General features: G+C 36.7%; 1 long non-coding RNA gene across 1 annotated transcript; it reads right to left on the bottom strand.

Moving 5' to 3' along the window:
- Window positions 1–6,841: 6,841 nt before the first annotated feature.
- LOC107077105 (uncharacterized) lies at window positions 6,842–15,322 on the bottom strand. Its single transcript, XR_001478226.2, has 3 exons — window positions 15,293–15,322; window positions 8,683–8,748; window positions 6,842–7,903 (listed from the first exon to the last, which is right to left on the bottom strand). It is a non-coding gene; the product is annotated as an uncharacterized lncRNA (long non-coding RNA).
- Window positions 15,323–15,352: the final 30 nt, after the last annotated feature.

The raw sequence follows: 15,352 nt of genomic DNA, 5'->3' as shown, positions 1-15,352 counted from the left end.
AACCATCACATAAGTTCAATGTATTATATATTTTATATTAAAATACAAACAGTATTCTACATTATACCCCTAAAGTTTCCTTGGCAAGAGTCACCTTAAATCTTAACCATACAGAAAATCTCAATTATTTATTGAAATAATGATGTGATAAACACCTTAATACCCTTTCAGTGAAATATCGATTTCTTAATTAAGACAGCTATTTTATTCTGGAGAAGCAATTACATTATGAATCTAATTGTATTCACAAAATGTATAATTCTTTTGTTTTCTTATTTTCTAAGGCTTTTCTATTGTCATTTATTTTACACAGGGGGTGCCAAGCAGACTCCTTTTTGTCAGTTGAGTGCCAAAAAGTGAAACTGGGAAGTAAAGTCTAGCAAATTTAGATTTTTTTTTCTAGAAGGCTGGTGACACATACAAGGACAGGTCCTTTGCAATTACCGCGGGCAATGATCCTTTGGAAAGCAGAAATTAAAAGTTGGGAAAAATAATGGGTAGAACAATCAACTGTAATTTTGGTAGGGGAGAACATGATTAGCCCATCAGAGGGCCGAGCCCAGGGGAGTCAGTCTACAGCTTTGCATTCAGAACCCGACACCAGCAGCAGCTTACAATCTGCAATGTAATAGCTATTAGATTTTAATCAGACTCTTTCAGTGTCCTTTCTTACAATGGCTTTAATAGGCTTTCTTTTACATTTTTTAAATGTTTGTACATTGTAGATAATCAAATATAGCTATAATTGCTTATGAAGTGCTGGGAATAGGAAAAAAATATGGTGAAATTAGACACTTTTCTATAATTTCCAACAATGATTAATACACAATACTCCAATGAAGCAAGAGGTTATATTGCAACTATATGAAAATTATCATTGTGTATCTACTACCTAATCAAAATTTGTTTTACGATTAAGCAAGATGGCCATATTTGCGCTTTTAATAAAACATATAGTTACGGAGATTAAGTTGTCGGAGGTAGTATTATAAAAACAAAGGATTAAGTTTCTCCGACCGCAGACGATTATCAATTAAAAAAAAAACAGACTAGGGATACTTAATTTTCTCAATAATAATCTATTCAAATAGAGTATTCTATTTTTAGGACTCCGCTAATTCCACTTATAATAGTAAAACTAACAGCAACAGCAACAACAACAACAATAATAATAAATAATGATAATAGGCATTCATTCATAACTTGATAGAGCTGTTTCGCTAGCCCTAATCAGAGCTGATTGGTCATAATGCCTTCATCGGTTGGTTCCTCGGCTTCCCTGCCAGTTCTAGTTACTGGGGCTTTCGATGCTACACCTGATCATTCGAAGTACTAGATCAGTTCTGACATGCAATATATATTTTCAACCAGAACAGATGACCAATTTTAAAGTCAGTTCTACTTTAAAGAACATCTTAATGTTGCATCCATTAGGAAGCGATGCACGCTGTAAACCCGAAGCGTCGTTCAGTTTACACTCTTCACCTGTGCCGTTACTTCAAGTATTGTGTCTACTGTAGTCTACTTCTTAAAGACCCGGAACAGACGTGCTGGATTCTTAAAACGACAACAACTTTTCTATTTTGTTTAATTTTTTTTCCAGCTACAACCAATAGACTGATAATTTATTTTTCCCTATTGGCTTTAAGTGTTCACAGAACTCCAGAACTCCTGTCCAAAGAAGAAATCACACAGCTCCTTGTCAGCTGCGTTGGGTAAGCGAACCATCTGCTGTTAGGGTTATAATTAGGTCCACCTTGCCAGTTTTAAAGTGGGTTGGTCACATCCAGTGTCCAATTTCCTGATTTATTTGTTAAAGAGGGGACACGGTCATTTGCATGTAAATGACATTGTTCAAAACCTTTTCCCTACTCATTCCCCACACAGACAGAGGCTGAAGCCGCTCGTGTCTGTCACTGTCACTAAACTTCAGAGACGTGACTGAGACCACCCTCTCATTTCCTGCAAATTACAATCGGTAACACGGCAATCAGTCGAGCTTTAATCACCCAAACCAGACAATTCAATCATCAGACAACTGCTTCTGTGTTACCACGAAGAATTAGTAGCATTTAAGAGTCAAATCAGTTTTCCCAACTACATTGTACTACATGGAACTTCAGACACACCTTGTGTGTAGAAACCAATATCTAGCAAGGGTGGATTAAAATCCTTTCATGTTCGTTTTCATTATTTGACGTTAAAAGTTGCTCTGAGAATAGTGGTGTTATCTTAATGGAGTATTTTGTATAAATGATTAAAAAGCAAGACTTGTATATTTTTCCGATGTACAGTTAATTAACCTAATATATAAATATTTTTTCGTTCAATTTCCTACAGGTACTGTACAGATACTATAGCCTATTTATATTATCGTGGAATCTCTTGCCCTTAACATTTCACCTCAGTTTAAAGAAAACAGACTTTTAAACTATGACACTAATAAAAACCTAACAATTAATTAATTTAATATCTTAAAGCATCATGCATTAAAGTTTTAGAAATACCGATGAACACTAACACCGCTGTCTTCCGACTGTGATGAATGGTTTTAACTTAAAGTAAAACTTGTAAAATGAGAGTTGGAGTTTCTGTTTTAGAAGACGTTCTCGTGTCTTAAAACCTGTTTTTAATTTTAATGACTTTTGCTTTTAAATCACTGGGTTATTTAATTTACATACTGTAATAAAAAGGAGGCTAAAACAATGTTACGGTGTTCTGAAGTTTTCTTAGGAGGTGCGTAAGTTTTCATTATGAAGTGTTGCCATCTGTAAAACAAGAGCCGACAAAATAGTCGAGAAACAACAGTTCTGTGTATTATTGTTGTTGTTGAGAATGACATTGATGAAGTCGGAGAATATTGTCCATTAAAAGTGATACAAGAATATAGTTTTAACTCTAAGGTTCTTAAATATTGAAGTTATTGTAGTAAGTTTGTGTTAGGAGGGCGGGATGGTGTCAGCAGGTGATTTTGCATGTTATTTCCTGAAAGGAAGCGCGAGGAATTTTGTGGCTAAAAGAAAACGAAAGGGTTAATCTTTTTCCCAGTTTCGGGAAACATTTTGTAAAGATAGTAACTGACAAAATCCCTACCGTTGTTTTATTTTAACAAAGTACTTACAAATGTTGTCGATCTTTAATTCCAATCTTGGTTTGCATTGATACCAAGTAAAACACACATCAACCGATCAGAAAAGCCTAATTTTCGAAAGATTATTTCAGAGATCACTCGCTTCCAGCTGCGTCAGGTACTTACAATGGAAGATTTAAGCACCCAGGGGAAACAGGTTCGGGCAGTAATGAGCTTAATTGAGGTTAATGCTCTCCGCACAGCCCCTTGATTATTAAATTAATATTATCACACAAATGAATCATAATTAGAAGTTTAAACATCGCTCCGAGGGAATCCTCGGAGGATCTATTAGAACCGCATGTTCCTTCTTGCCAGTTTGACAACAGGAAAGCTAGACGAAATGCGCTGAAACATTTTGATTTTAGAAAATACAGGCACAAATGCCGACATGATTTCGTTTAATTGTTGTAGTACATTTTTAATTCGTCGCTGTGTATTCTTCAGCGCCAATTCGCTATATCTAGAGTGTCGATGTTATAGCATTCTAGTGCAACAGAATCAGGTTACTACTATCAATATCACCATATAAGTTTGTGCATATCATATTGTACCGCGCCATTTTTTAAAGTAATCCATCCGAACCTGTATATTTAACAAAGAAAACAGTTATAACCCCTTTCTACATCAGAACACTACTTCAAATTAGAAGGAAAATATATCACGGTTCAAGAAATTAGTACCAAAGTATACTGTACTTTGCATAGGAGAGTTTCATATGCTTATTTCCCCTGAACCTATAAACCACTTTGTATAATAACAATCACAAAAATAACAATAATAATCTCTTCTTTAGATGAAAATACAGTTGTATAATCTCAACCAAAAGCCTCCTATAAACTGTATCTGGCAAGAACTAAAGAAAATGGGTTGGAAATATTTTTCTTTTCTTACTTCCTTCTCTGTCTCAAATATTGTGTAGGTTAAGGGAAAGAAAATATCAACTGTGACTCTAAGCAGCGCCGTTGGTTTAACGATTTCAAATGAGCTCTGACTGGTAAAAATCTGACAATTACCCATCATGATGGCAGATGATGGTTAAAATTACCAGAAATCAATATTCTCACCGGGTGTCCCAGGCTGATAAGACCAACCAAGACAATGTTGACTATTAAACTCGACAGCTTGAGATATTACACTATTAGTTATGCTATTTTTAATAATCTATAATATTTGGGCTATAATTAATTAATTATACGGGTCAGATAATATCTGGGGCTGGAATGAGGTCTGAAGGGTCTATTAAGGCTGGTAATGAGAAAGGAGAAATCTAATCTAAGGACGAGGAGCCGTGAAGGAACAAATATACAACCACTGACTTCAGATACAGAGAGGGGGAGACAGGGAGAAAGAGAGGGAGGGGTGTAGAGAAAAGAGACGGGAGGATGTAGAGAAAAGGCGTTTTAGGAATTAGTAGGCTGAGTCTTTTTTCATTTTCGTGCTCTAAAATCGGGTGAACTAAAATTAGCACTGTCGGCTTGATAAAAGTCTACACAACGTGCATTAAAAGCACAGCACTGCGATTTATTGTCAATTAATGCAAGATTTTTTGAGCATTCGTTTTCCCAACGAAAGGTTTTGCTGAATAGTCAATTACACAATGTATAAATGCAATAATGTACCTTTCTCACTCGTTATTCATATTAAACACCAAGACACAAATTCCATTTTGGATGAGAATAAAACTAGTAAGCCTTTATTTTAATTCAAGCGTTCTGATTAAATTTTCATTGCTTGTCTAGATGGAGTAAACGTTTTCTACAAGTAAAGTCAAATATGTTTACTGTGCGTTTCTTAAAGCAGCCAAAGGATATGCCATAAACACTACACCTGCACTACACACTTTTCTATTGGATTCCTATACATTGCATTAGACATAACTGTTAGAGTTTTGAAAAGTTTCTGTAGATATTAAAAAAAAACTTATAGGTCTACTGCAGCTGACTGAAAATCTACCTAGTCATTTCACTAGTCAATTTCTTTTAAAAAGTATTTTGTACTGTATGCTTTATTAAATTATTAAATATGGATTGACTTTAAGAAAATACACAGGCTGTGTACAAAAAACTACTGTGTAGTCTCTAATACAAAGGAAAAGTACCACTCCATCCATCTGAGTCTTGTGCCAATTAAACATACAAACTTGTATGGAGAATTTCACCTCTGTACCATGCAGGTCCCTCTGTTTGGGTGACAACTGCCTTTCCCTACAAGCTGTGCCTTCTCTGTTGCTGCTCCAGTGTTGTGGAATGACCTGTCTCAGGCTTTATGACTGAGAACTTCTTTAACTCTCTTCCAATCTAAACTTAAATCTAATCTAAACATACTTTTTTGCCAAGGTCTACATCTGATTGCCTACAATCAACCCGTAAAATAACGGTTCTTCATTTACTTTTGTATTTTTTCATCTTTTTCTTTATGCATGATGTACAGCACCCTTGGGTTTGGAAAGGTGCTTTATAAAAAATATTCTGCATTCTGCAACCTGATGTAATGAGATTTTCTCCAAAGCCTGCACCTCTATGACTACATATTTATTTCTTTTTTAAAGGCTTTATTCAATGGTAAAATAACTTGCCAATTTGTTTTCCTCATCTTAATTGTGTCTTCAGGTGTCTGCTCAAAGGTGCAACAGATAAGTTGCAAACAAACTCCCTCACTGACACCTTGAGCCTTCAGGCACTCTTGTCCAATCACAGGGGGTCACCGTTTTTCTGGAAATGGAGAGAGCTCTGGCTGACAGTCCTCAGCACAGCTGGTACTGACTTAGCTGTGCATTGCTGTCTGGGGAATCCCAGTCACATGACCCAGACTCCTACTTGAGACAATTGGATCATGAAGGCCAGAGTGTGCTTAGAGCAAGCACCTTTCCCAGTTGAACCACTTGAGGAGCCCTTGGGAGACCCATCAGTCAGTATAATGAAGAGAGAATCTGGATTTATCACTGAAGACATTAAGGAAATAGCGTCACAAAGTGGGCAGGAGGCAACACAAGGAAGAGTAGATCTCTTTCATGCTGCATGGCACCTGCACTGCTAGTAAGAATATTCACTCTCCAATAGCACAACAAATATTCTAATGCTTTGGAGCTAGATGTCTTTCTGGTGGATGGACAAAGATAACGGCTTATCTTAAATACAGGGTGCAATGACTGGTGAGACTTCTGTTAAACTCCATCGAGTTTGCTTAAGGTGCAATTTTTCCCAACTTACAATCTTAGTGTTTAAGACAGATATTGATTAGCATGTCAAAGAAGCATCAGCCTGGTAGACATACCATACAATATAAAAAGTCATGTAAATACAGAAATGCTTTTATTTGAAATTTTTATTTCATAAAATGGGGTGTGTTAGCACTGCTATTAAAGTCTAATGATTTTATGGATGTTCATCTTGAGTAATTTTCTATGCATAATACTCAATGAATGGTACAGTACAAAATTTAAATCTTTGTTGAACATACAGAAACTTAACCACACATGTTTCTAGCTCCTCAATTAACTCTTGAAGACTATGCGTCTTTCAGAAAATGCAGATTAGGTTTTACAACTGGTACTCCATATATTGTTGTTCTAAAGGGACTCTGATATTTTTTATTATTATATATAATAATATATATTATATAAACTCACAACAATGCACACAATCCAAATACTTTATTCAGGAGGAAAATGTATTCATAATGATAACGTCTAGATCTTCACTCACACAACTTAATGAAAATGAAAAGCTAAAACCACAGAATAAGAAAATACAATGGATGTATTCTCACATATTACAGAGCAAGAAAGGTAGTTTTAGGATAGGGAGGTATTCAGTTTTGGGGGTTTTATCAGTATCTCCTTATAAACATGGATTTTAATAGATTTGTAGACATACAAATCAAGACATGAATACTTCTTAAAGGGCAGATAGCAGCCACCCAGATATACACTAACGGTGTTGGGGGGAAGAGCTAAACTTCACCAACAGGAGTAAGGCAGATGGCAATAAGCACGTGTAAATCAATTTCCCAACAATCTAAATGGATAACTGGATACACACAAACATATAAAATGCTTTCATTTATGAAAGTGTTGGAACAATTCATTTTGTCCAATATACTACTGTATAGACCAGTTTTGAAATTGCAAAACACCATGAAAAAGAATAAAGTTTTATTGGATAACATTAAAACAGATCTTTATGGTGAACAGATACATTTTTCCAGCTTCAAAACAAAAGTGACAAACTGAAACAAATCAGCATTGCATTAATTTCATCAGATGGACAAATGGGATTATGAAGCAACATGGAACCCAACAGACAGACAATTCGGTTCATTAATAGCTTGTGTATAAGTGTCATGTGCATAACTGACTTACAGCATATGCAATCAATTATGAATTTGTTGAGCACTTTTTAGGGTGAACACCATTCCAAAGTATTGCAAAATAGATCATGATACAGCAAAGAATGAAGTAAAATTAACAGGTACTAGGTGGCATGGTGGTGTAGTGGTTAGCATTACTGCCTGGCACCACTAGGAGTTTCGGTTCAGTTCCTGGTGTGCCATCTGTGTGGATTTTGGGTGTTGTGCCTGTGTTTGCATGCGTTTTCTATGGGTGCTCCGATTTCCTTCCACAGTCGAGACATTGTAGGTTCAGTGGCTTCCAGGAAAACTGGTCCTGGTGCGAGTGTGTGCCCTGCAATGGACTGGAGACGCTCCCAGGATGTAACCTTCCTGGCGTGCATTGCTTGCCAGGATAGGCTCTGGCTCCCCTGTGATGCTGAACTGCATGAAGTGGTTAAGAAAATGGATAAATTACTTTGCAGAGGAAGATGAAGTTACTCAGTGAATCTGTTATCCACTCAGATTACATAGATACTAAAGTGAGGATTGTTTCTTAGATTGTGTGCAGTTGCTAGTATTCTATTCTGTGGTGTGCATAAATTTAATAGGCAAACAAAGTTGATGCTGATCAGGTCTAATGCTTGCCAGCATAGGCTCCAGCTCCCTTGTGACCCTGTATTAGATAAAGTGATTAATAAAATGCATACTAGAATAATAAGTTCTTAAAATAGGTTACAAGATCCAATTAAAAAATAAAATTCAGGATTTATGGAAATTCCTAGTGCTTTGTTTAAAATGCAAGTTAAATGGTTAAAATTGTGAGTTATCAAATTCCCCTCACACTCAAGGTTTATTCATGCTATGTTACTTCACAGTATATTTTAAGCACCCCACAAAGAAACCGCTGAGGGAAAACAAATCCAAACTTGTGGATTTTTCATCTAAACATCAGACAATCTAATACTAGCTTTGGGTACAAGTATGATAGACCAAAATGAACCGATTTCCAATTCCACAGTTAACTACAATGCTGTATTGTATAGTAAACAAGACACCTTGTAGATAACATTTGTCATGTATAGTATGTACACTTCCCACACCGTCTTGTTTGAGAAGAGTTTGAGAATCCCAATACAAAACAGAATGGAAAATTTGGTGTAAAAATAAGATTACAGTGTGAATACCCCTTAATGGATACCATGCAAACTTTTAGAGATTACCTCCAGGGAAATACTGGAATAATTTGCAATCAACTTCCAGTTATCACTGAAACCAGGTCAGGTTATCTAAACAAGGAAGGAAAAAAAATATTACCCATGATACCCATTTCTAAAGCAGTTTTAAACACTCCACTCAAAGCACTTTACAGGTAATGGGAGCTCTCTTCCACCACAACCAATGTGCAGCCCCACATGAATGATGCAACAGCAGCCATAGTGCACCAGTACACTCACTACACACCAGCTATCAGTGGGGAGGAGAAAAGAGTGATGAAGCCTATTTATACGGGGGGATTCTTAGGAGGCCATGATCGACCAAGAGACCAGGATAACGCCCCTACTCTTTTCAAGAAACACCCTGGGATTTTTAATGACCGGAGTCAAGACCTCCCCCTCCCTATACCAGGGCATTAGGACCCACACAGACCGCTGGGTGAGCACCTCTTCCAGCAGCAACCTTTTTTCCCCTGGAATTGTCCCATCCAGGTACTGACCAGGCTCACAGCTGCTGAGCTTCAGTGGGTTGCCAGTTGAGAGCTGCAGGGTGCGATGGCTGCTGGTAATATTCATAGTGTTTTCTTTTGAAGCCCATAGTATCACCACCTGGAGTGGCATGACTTTTTTTTTTACACACACAGGAAGCAGGCAAAATACATCTTAAAGGGTGCATTTTTCTGAAGCTTGTTAGTAATTGTCTGTGCAGGCATACGAAAAGATAAGACATTTTGGCCTTCACAAGCCTGCCTTCAGGATTTCTACCTCCCTTTGTTCCCTCCAAACGAGGACCTTTGATTGTATTTTGTCAGCGATGTTAGTTTGCATGTCACCCCGGAGTTAAGGCTCTTCAATCAGTATGCAATTCAGTATTCTGCATTGCCGATAAATATCACCCACCCTTAAAGTGAGGAGCTGCGGAGCCCCACAGCAATGACAAGATACATCTATTATACATGCTCAGCATTCCTACCATCTTTTTGATTACAGATTGGGTGGATTTATGCACACTGGCCTGGTATCTCCTCTAGCACTTGTGGAAGGGGCCTTAAATTGTGTAATGTGCCACGTCTGAAGTAGTTTAAATGCATTGGAACCAAGAGTCCTATCAGCTTAATTAGTACAAAGGAGGGTTGGTTGTAAATCCAATGGCATCACACCTCTAAAGGGAGCACAAGATTTCTACATTTTTGAAAATGTAGATCAACTGCACATGGTTAGTCTATACAACAGACATTTCAGTGTACAAAAAAAAACTGCACAGATGAAATAAAGAGGTCAAAACATGACATCACACAAAATCTAGAAAGAGATACCAAAAATGAAAACATACTGTTAATAAAAATTCAATAAAAAAAAACTATTTCAGGACAATTTAAGAGCCCGAGAGTACTAGGATTTGAGATTAAACAAAAGGTAAATCGAAAGCATTTAATTTTTTAGTTGAAGAGAAAATGCATTGGATGTTGTGATGTGAAGACTGTCAAATTTCAAAACACATTTACCATTTACATGTTTCATTGAAAGCTAGATCAAATGAAAGGTTTAGGATGAGAAATCAGTTGAGCCCATCAAACTCATTCAATTTTAATAACTGAGTGATTGGAGGATCAAATCTAACAAGTTTCTTGAAAAATGCCAGGGTATCAACGTCACTCAAGACGTCCTTAACTCGGTGTTAAAAAGAGCCTTCTTTTGTCTGTTTCGAATGCATTTTCCTGTAGTTTCCACTTGTATCCTCTAGTTTGTATTTCCAAATATAAACTGGTTGATACTGAAACAATTTACCAAGTTAACTTGTCAGTAATTTTGAGAAATGTGAGTGCTTCATTCTTCAGTCTTCTCTGTTCAAGACTAAAAAGACTTGTTACTTATTTTGAGCAAGACATTTCTTCAAGTCCAAGAATGTACAAGGCTACTGTTCACTGGACTTACTCCAGACAGGCAATTTTATATGCTTTCAACTTGGAAATACCCATTTTAGCCTAGATGTGCATTCTGTAAATATTGAAAATTTAAAAAAAGTCCATCAAACAACTGAAAAGCAGATCACTGAACAGGAGGACTTACTTAGATAAATAAGTATGGATGAAAGACTTGGCATTCGGAGGATTCAATCCTCCTGTTTCCCCAGAGGTCTAATTGAAACCAGACATTTTAAGATTTTCCAGCATTTACATACAGTACACCAAGGAATTTGTAGCTCTCCATATTACTTCCTATTGTTTTTACTTTCAAAATGTAATTGAACATGCACTCCTCACAAGAGTAAAATTGTAATTTTATGAACACCCTGAATTTAAGTCTAAATTAATAGACTAATCATTATATTGTTTGCTTCAGGTGTGCTATTATACTACTGTATGTAATGGTATTTTCCTACTGCTATCATACAAAGTAAAAAAACTCCAGGGCTGATTGCTTTCTTTTTATAGACACCTCTAAACAGGTTTACCAAAACAAGTTATTCTTGTTTGTCGTAAATCCCTCTTTTATTTGACTACTGTATAAAGTCCAATAAACAGTGATTTTATTGCTGTTGGCATAAGCTGAGTAGGGGGCAAAGAGCTCTAGCTACTCTTTTATTGTTGTAGTGAATTCACTCCTTCATTTAAAGGTCTGTCACATTATTAGAAAAAATATAGTTCAGACTTAAGTTGAAAGGAGACACTTGAGTCTCAGTGAAGGTCTTTGATAAATGGAGCATGTGTACAGTATATTATGGTAGGTCATAGGTTAAAGGTAATACAGTATTGTGTTCCAAGTGCTTGTCAGCTATTGTTTAAATAAACATTTTCTGTGAGAATGATTGAGAGAGTCATTTTACTTGTTATATTCAGTTAGCTAAGCAACACTCAAGACCAAAACAGTTTTATCCATTTTTCAGGCAGAAAAACAAGGATCATTTATAAAAGTAGTATAGTACATAAGGATTTCTAAAAAAAAACAGTAGAAGTATACACATCGATGTGACAAGTAGAAAAGTGACCAAAGGTAAAATGACCTTTTAAGGATCTTTAGTTTGTGTGGTGCAGCACCACCTTTCAAAACAGTCTGGTTGGTATTTGGTTATTTATGTAAGCAAAGTGATTAGTTTCATTACCTAGATCAATACATGAATTTCACTACCAAGCCAATTAAACAGTCATCCAAGTGTACCTGGTTTAACAGGTCTCCAGACATCTGGAGTTCACTCAGTTATCTTATTCGGAAATGTAATTCTGTTCCTGTCACACAGGATGCCTGTACAAGTTCGAGTTGGATCTTACAGGAAATGACATTGTGCAGGACTTCCAGAGATGTCTGCCTATGTTCTGTGATGTTAATTTTCAAAGCCTTTATTCTCAGCAAGATTGATATTTTCAGAATGAAAAGTGAAAAAACTGAGGACACAAATGGAACTCATGTGGAAGAACATTTAAAATTGTGAAAAGGGGACAGTACTTTACTAAAAGGGTTGCCCAGCCATATTGTTGAAACTGATAAGATCACTTTATTGGCCATATACAATTGTTGCCAATTCATCCAAGGATCTTATCGGTTTCTCTAAAGAACCTAGGTCCTGTGGGACAACAACAAGTGCACCACCATGTTGCCCATAAACTAAACAGATCACATTAAAAGATGAAAATATTGAGTAATTATCAGTTCATTTAGATTCCAAAACATCCAAGTTCTACAGTATACATGTATAACTAAGCGTTCCTTTTGCAGATGTAGTGGCAAGCACATTTGCACACCCTCTGCAGGCATTTAGAAGAATATCTACTGTAAGTAACTGTGGGAAGTTACAGAAGAAGAATGTTAAGAATCTATTCATGCAAAACTTCTCTATTTTATGAAATAAATAAGATTGGAATCCCCACCATTCAGCAGATGTGATCCACTAACCACTAAGTAAGGACATTTATTTTCTAGTCTCACAGCAAGATGAACCAAATCATGTGTGGTAAAACCCAGTATTGACCATCTTGCTGGAGCTATAGCAATGCCTACAAAAGCTGACTTGAGTAGAACCAGTAATGAATGTGGCAACATTACATTGTAATAGATATTGATTCCTGTCAGGTAACAGGGACCGTGAAAGCAGCCTTTGTTCATCCTTTTTGGGGGGGGGGGGGGGGGGAGGAACCAATATCTATCACTTCAGGGAGAAAAAAAGATGAAAAAGCCAGGACTGTGGTCAAGGACAAGGATGAAGGGACAACACACATCCTGAAGTAGGGGTCACTAGCAGAGTCCCCAGTGGCTGAAATGTGTTGTAGATGTTCATTCTTTAAGATTTATCCCTGTGTCTGATAAACATTAGAAGCGGTATTATTTTGTTTGTGCAGAACAAGGGGTGTTGATAAGCTATGGGGAAAAAAGCAATTTTACAGTATTTCTAGGACATTTCCACAGTACCCGATGACCTGCCCAGCTAGTTTAAGGAGCTGTAGCAAGTGTGACACTTGGAAGATTTCCAGGTGGCAGCACCTCAACCTTTTAGCAAGCAGTGAGAGCGGCCCATTATCACTTTTGTGCTCTGGAGCAGTGGTCATGGCATTAGATTTATCAGCACCTGAGCCTGAGATTTAGCAGGATAAACCCTGAAAATGTGAAAACACCTGGACAGTGGAATGTATCAGATTAAAGAGGATAAAAAAAAAAATCAAGCAGAAGTGAATACTAATTAAGCCAACAGTGGGAGTTGATAGAGAAGTAATACATGGAACCTTTCAAAAGAAATCGTGACAATTCCAAAAAGATCTATCAAAAGGGTGGAATTAAGAATGTTATTTCACATTTGAAATAATCTTCAGTATTGCTAAGAAGCCCAGCCGAGTTTAACTTCTTGTTTATAAATCAATTTTTAAGTCCACAAATATGCTATAGCTCCAATATGCTTGAGTAGAATAACTTGCAGAAAAAATTAAATTCACTCTCAATACTGTACTTCCCGATTTGGAATGAAATACACTGAGGAAAAATACATTTTCCAAAGTTTCCCCATACTTGGGGGAATCTGAGTATACCACTTACCTGAGGGGAACGTTTTACAACACATTGGAAAATAAGAAGTTACAAATGTTTTAGGTAGACATTCTGCCTGTCTAGCCCATGCATAGTGGCTGATTAATCCAAATCCATCTAGCCATTTCTTGAAATAAACCAGGACATAAACCAAGGACATAATCCCAATCCAAGGTCAAGACAAAGCAGAAGGGTTCGTAGCTCAAGGCACCAAGGGAAGGTCTCAGTCAAGGTTAAAACACAGGCTGTTCCTGGTGGATGGCCGAAGCTGTAAATATTTGAGGTTTTGAGAGGACCAGAAAAAGATGCAAAGTGATGTCTGAACATTCCTTAACCTAGACATATGAACTTAATAACTGTCTCCAAGACACATGTCCCTTGTCTGTCTTGCATGTTGCTAATCCGTAGTTGAAATGATCCTGTATTTTGCATCTCATGGCTGGGTGGTGAGAGTGTAGCTCTCTAATAAAGACACACTACAGAATCTTAATATACTGTAGTACTACATATTGCTACTTGTGATTGGTCATTTAATGATTCTCATGCAACAATTACATTTTGTTATAAAATTAAGCTCCTTTTTACATCATACTATGGTCAGGGATGTCACTGCTGAAAGATACAATAGGTTTGGCTAGTATCAAGAACACTAAATTGGCATTTCCTGTCAAATATTACACAATGTGGGTTTGTCATTTTGTTTCTACTGCAGATAAGTACTCTACTTTGTGTCAAATTCAATCAGCTGAGTGAAACAGAGGAGTATGAGATTTAGCACAGATAATTAAAGCAAGATGTTCTGCTTTGTAACAATTATACAAGCTTCAGAATACACTGACAAGGTGAGGTTATGCGTATCATTGTCAATCAATGCCACATCAGTCTCCTTTCTAACCAAGGTAAACATGAGGTTTTCTCAAGAGTCAAAGCCTATAGATACAGTTTGTAAGACATTGTATTGCATAAAGAAAAATACAAAGTAAAACATTGCTTCAGAAAGTCTCAGAATTTAAGACAATATTTTTCTAATTTTAACTATTTGCAATTCTATGTCAATTGACATCTATACTGCAAATTAGGTCACATCGGTGCAATATGTTATGCAAAAACTACACAATGCACTAGTAAGTTGATTTTCTGGCCTGGCACAAAGACAGAGCTGTGATCAAAGTTATTAATTCTAAAAGCAAGTCATTGCAGACTTTTATTTCAAACTGAAGAAAGGAAACCAAGTTATCAGATTAATTTTAGTAGTGAGAATGTGGCACTGTACTTCACAAAAATTACTGTGGGCACAGGGATGTAACTGCCATGTGGTGTAGAGGACTACAAACAAGTAAAAAATGCTTGCTTTACACAAGCAATTTTTATTTATGACCATGAGAATATAAGCAAGTGCACTTGCATATATAGTATATACATACATAACACCTTATGTGGGTAGCATAGGTACCCAATAAAACAACCTCCCCTTTCCTCACAGGTTCTTTCTCTTCACACTGTATACACAAACAAGGGCTTCCATCTTACACAAAAAAAAAAACCACTCAATGAGCCTTATGATTAAATAAATACATCCCCCCCCCCCCCACTTCACACTCACCACTTCCTCTCCTTACACCAACACATCCAACACCACAAGCCCTTCCCAATCTCTTATATA

Source organism: Lepisosteus oculatus, chromosome 1 (genome assembly GCF_040954835.1).
Source record: "Lepisosteus oculatus isolate fLepOcu1 chromosome 1, fLepOcu1.hap2, whole genome shotgun sequence".
NCBI lineage: Eukaryota > Metazoa > Chordata > Actinopteri > Semionotiformes > Lepisosteidae > Lepisosteus > Lepisosteus oculatus.
This window is presented reverse-complemented; position numbering and strand designations above follow the sequence as displayed.